General features: G+C 44.3%; 1 long non-coding RNA gene across 1 annotated transcript in view; it reads right to left on the minus strand.

Annotated features, from left to right (window-relative positions):
* Positions 1-373: 373 nt before the first annotated feature.
* Positions 374-5208, minus strand: part of LOC104997577 — a 6039-nt gene continuing 1204 nt past the window's right edge. The window contains exons 2-3 of the long non-coding RNA XR_826340.1: positions 4521-4606; positions 374-637 (exon numbers count right to left, since the gene is read on the minus strand). This is a non-coding gene — a long non-coding RNA (uncharacterized LOC104997577). The remainder of the gene's footprint in view (positions 638-4520; positions 4607-5208) is intronic.

A 5208-nucleotide genomic window follows, 5' to 3' on the forward strand; every position in this document is an offset into this window, starting at 1 on the left:
GAGGGAAAGCCAGCCTTTGAGCACAATCAGGACTGTTCTAAGGCCTCCCAAATTCCTTTTTGGCCTTCCTTAAAGCCATTCTTCCTGATATCGTGCAGGATCTTGTACTCAATGCCAACACCTGGCCAATCAGGGTTGAAGTGTCCTCTGTGGGCTTCCCAGTTGGCATTAGCAGTAAAGGACCCACCTGCCAACGCAGGAGACATAAGAGACCGTGGGCTTCCCAGGTAGTGTTAGTGGTAAAGAACCCGCCTGCCAATGCAGGAGACATAAGAGACCTGGGTTCACTCCACTATTCTTGCCTTGAGAATCCCATGGACAGAGGAGCCTGACAGGCTACAGCCCATAGGGTTGCAGAGTCAGACATGACTGAAGTGACTTAGCATGCACCAGCTGGGATAGTTAGTTACATGCTTTATACAGTCATGGGATATCTTCTTTAGGACACATAAAGCACATGCACCACAGGTGGTTCTGCAATTTATGACAAGAGTTCAATTTTTCTGGGCTTACCTTGGACACACACACTACTCAACCCACTGAAGCCAAGGTGACCAAAGATTCTAAAGATTTTCCACATCCCTCTCCATCCATATGATCTGGGTTAACACCACTGAAGGGCAGAGTGGCATGATGGCTGAAAAAGAAGAGCCACAAAGAAGTGGAGTCACCTAAAAGTAGTCCCCATGAGATAGAAAACAGAGCCACTGAGCTACCTGTGGTGCCATTTCCACCTGGAGGAGAGAGGAGGTCGGGGTCAGTGTAGCTACACCAATCTCTTCAGCTGCCTTGGCTCCCAGATCTCAGCTGTGAGAATCAGCCTTTATTGCCTACAGATAAGTTCACACAGAGCAATTAAAGCCTGGGGAGATTTACTACCTGCTTTTTTATTATACAATTAATAACACTTCTCATTCATTCAAAAACAATCTGATTCTTCTAACTTGAAGTTCGGACAAGATGAGTAACCACACATGCAGAAGACCCAGGACTAGGGAACTTGGAGGAGAAGTGTCTCAGGACAGTGACCTTCGTTTTGCTCCTATTGACGAAGACTACTCACCAAGAGAGGCGGTGGCTTAGAGTGCCCATGGCTGGCCGTGGGTCACATGACAAGTTACACCTGACTCACAGATCTTTGCTCTTCCTTAGGAGCTGGTCTGCAATTTGAAGTCATACACTAATACAGCCTAGGATCCCACCCTCTGACCTCCACCTTCAGTTTCTCCAAATTGTCTAGATTGCCCTCCAGCAGCCAATTAGTCAAGGAATTACAGTCTGTGGGTCTTTAGTTTCTTCTTCATCACCAGCCTCTGATCTGTTCTCTCTCTCCACGTAGATGTTATGGGCTGAAATGTGTACTCCATACACATTTGTTTATTAAAGTCTCAACATCCAGTACCTAAGAATGCAATGGGATTTGGAGGTAAGGCCTTTAAAGAGGTGATTAAGTTAAAATGAGACCCTTAGGGTGGGGTCCTAATCCAATATGACTAGTATCTCCCCACCTCTCTCACCCCTGCTGGATCTTAGTCCCCCTACCAGGGACTGAACCCATGCCCCTTGAAGTGGAAGTGCAGAGTCCTAACAACTGGACCACCTGGTGTCTCCCTGGTGTCCTCATAAAAGGAAGAGAGACCAGGGATGGGTACACACAGAGAAAAGGCCATGTGAGGACACAGCAAGAAGGCAGCCATCCGCAAGCCAGGAAGAGAGGCCTCCGGAGAAACCAAATCTGCCTAGGCCTCAAGCTCGGATTTCTAGCCTCGAGAACCATGAGAAAATAATTCTCTGTTGTCTAAGCCATCCAGACTGTGGCATTTTGTTATGGCAGCTCCTGGAAATTAACAGAGCGGACTTCCTGGTCCATCGGTTGAGCAACATTTTTCAGGCCCTCACGTCACCCTTGTGTCATCACTCCTGTCTGGCAGAAGTCAAACCCTCTGCCTCTTCCACACCTGATGTCAAGTACGCAGTAGAGACCTATTAGATAAAATCAGGCAAACGAGTATATCATGCTACCATAGCTCTATGGTCAACGACTAATGGGCCTCTCCAGTACTACATGGAATTCATAATTTCATTCACCCTATATCTTTGGTAAGTTCCTTCTGTGTGCACTGAAGGCTTCCCAGATGGTGTAGTGATGAAGAATCTGCCTGCCAATGCAGAAGATGCGGGTTCCATCCCTGGGTCAGGAAGACCCCCTGGAGAAGCAACCCACTCCAGTATTCTTGCCTGCAAAATCCCATGGACAGAGGAGCCTGGTGGGCTACAGTCCACGGGTCACAGAGAGTGCGGCATGATGCAGCGGGCACACACAGGTGCGCCTAGGCTACGTAAGTGAACACAGTGATAAGGCTCCCTGGTTTTTTGGAGCTTATATCATTGGTTCCACCATCAACTCTCTTATTCTTCACAAACAATTTCAAACATTCTCCTCTTTGACAAACTTCCATCCCCCCAATCTCAGATGTGCTGGATGCCATTTCATAAAGGAAGTAAAAGCCACTAGAAGAGAACTTTTTTGTCACCAAAATCAAAAACATTTACCACCTTTCTTCTCCGTCCTCCTTCCGTTAGAGTGATAGAAGTTTCCCAGACGGCAGTCCTTCTTTGAGTTTCCAGCTGGTAAGGTGCTTTTATTGCCGCAGGCACGTACATTTTATCTGTGTTGTGACTTCTAGCTGAATTATCTATTTTCTTCCAGAACATGCATCACCACTCTATTACCAGTGTCAGGCGCTTAGGATTTACTTGGTACTCAAGAGGCATTTGGGAAATTAATGAGGAATGAGGGGGCTTGCTGGAGGGAGGGCCCCCACAGCATGTCCTGGGACAGAGCCCCCAGAAAGGACCAGACTCTGAGGGATGCTCCCTCAGGCTGTCTACCAGAGGCCACCACAGCTTTCTCCTCAGGAACCATGCTCTGCCTCTGTGGCTTCTGGAAGACAAGTGCTGGAGACTCGGCCTTATAGATGAGGTTCAGGCACAGCTCTCTGGACACATGGGGAAGCCTGCCGTGCCCCCAGTCAGGGGGCTGCTGCTCTCAGTTCCTCTATCACGGCTCTGCAGCCAGGGCTCAGCTCCGCGGCCTCTGAAGCCACTCCACCCAGGGGAAGCCTTGGAACCTCAGCACCCCTGTGCTCAGCCTCAGCCTCAGCACAGAAGCAGCCTTCTTCAAAGGGCTGCTTGTGGTCTGGGCCTGCTGGAGCAGGCACCTCCCTTCTCTGCTGCAGGTCCATGGAGATAACCATGGTAATGATATTTAACACAGAAAACTGCATACAATCCCCAAGTCTCATCTACTAACTGGGGAATATTCATATATCCTAATAATGTAGTCGTGAAGAACAGAATAAATAGGCAAGCACTTTACACAAATTTAAGGCCTGGCCTGGTTAGAGTTGCCACATAGACTTGGCAAATAACACTGTCCAGAATCACCCAACCCCATGCCCCCGAGTCCCAGTGCCATGGAAATATCAAGACTGGCCCAGGGAGACCTCAACAAGGCCCCTGTCCACTAAAGTTGAGGGGTTGGCATCTCAAACTGTCTCTATAGGATCAATATTCTTTTTGGATATGCTTTTATATAATTATACCAAAGGTAACACTGTACAGTTTATTTCTATATATTTATCATGGAAATCTTTTCAGGGAAGTTCACATAGATTGTCCTAATTTTGTATTTGGGGTGTGATATAGTTTAACTGGCTACTTGATGCTTTTTTCAGATGTTTTTAAACTTAAGGATCAGAGAAGTTAGCATCTCTGATGGGGGCTCCTGGACAAAGGGATGTCTGCAGGCATATGAAGGAGCAGTGCCCAGGCTCTGATGCTAAGGCTGTGTCTAGCACAGAGAAGAAATCGCACAGCATTCTTGAAGCTTTTTCTGGAGCCCCTAAATCTTAGCAAGTTGTTTGGCAGATCAAAACTACTCTATGAAATATATAAATAAATGATACAAATAATTCCAATGTTCATTTCACTTAACTTCAGACTACCTCTGGTGACAGTATAGGTAAAATAATATTATAAAGACAAAGATAACTTGTAAGGAAAAAATACAGTAAGGGATGGGAGAAGGGGATGTTTCCAGATTTTCAGACATAATTTTCACAACACTTCACGTCAAAAATTCCTCCCAGTGTTGGGATTAGGTTTAGGCAAGTTAGAAAGTTGCCTCAAATACAGAGAGGAGGTGACAAGTGACTTCGTAATGTGGAAAAAATATACATTAGTGCAATATTTAAAAAAATTAAAATTAATAATAAAAGTCTTGATGAACAATATATAAAAATTATAAATAAAGACAAGATCTGGCCCCACAACTTAAAAAGTCTAAGAGGTGTACAAGTTGTGGGGAGGGGGTGCTGGGAGGGGCTTGTGGCACAAAGTTAAATTGTGACAAATTTCATGCATTCTATATATTACTCAGCAAAGAAATCTAAATGTCCTTGTTAAATAATTGGACACTTTTCACATAATATTGGTAAAAAGTGGTGTGATGTGTTTACCTGAGATACTGAAGCTTTTATAATGAAAAGTTTCGGTCACTTTTCAGTCTCAATACATACAGAAGAACTTGATGAAAACTTTGATCCTGTCAAAAGAAAAAAAGACAGCCCCATAAAAATGTGCCAACAAGATGGTTAACACTGTTGTCAAAGAAAGATATCAAAACACTGGACTGCCATAGAATTGTAATTGCAACTAGCGACAAGAAAAATATGTCCTATAATTTGGAAATACATTATGCATGAGATGGAGAAAAGAACTAATATGAATCAGAAATTCATATGCTGTCTCTCCAAAACTTTCAGCAACCTAAATTAAATTAAGATAATTCTCTTGACTGAAAGTGAGATAAGCAAAGAAGTAATTCGAAAGTGAAGAAGAACTAAAAAGCCTCTTGATGAAAGTGAAAGAGGAGAGTGAAAAAGTTGGCTTAAAGCTCAACATTCAGAAAACTAAGATCATGGCATCTGGTCCCATTACTTCATGGGAAATAGATGGGGAAACAGTGGAAACAGTGTCAGACTTTATCTTTGAGGGCTCCACAATCACTGCAGATGGTGATTGCAGCCATGAAATTAAAAGACGCTTACTCCTTGGAAGGAAAGTTATGACCAACCTAGATAGTATATTCAAAAGCAGAGACATTACTTTGCCAACAAAGGTCTGTCTAGTCAAGGCTATGGTTTT

This window comes from Bison bison, unplaced genomic scaffold (assembly GCF_000754665.1).
Source record: "Bison bison bison isolate TAMUID 2011002044 unplaced genomic scaffold, Bison_UMD1.0 scf7180017852120, whole genome shotgun sequence".
In the NCBI taxonomy this organism is placed as follows: domain Eukaryota; kingdom Metazoa; phylum Chordata; class Mammalia; order Artiodactyla; family Bovidae; genus Bison; species Bison bison.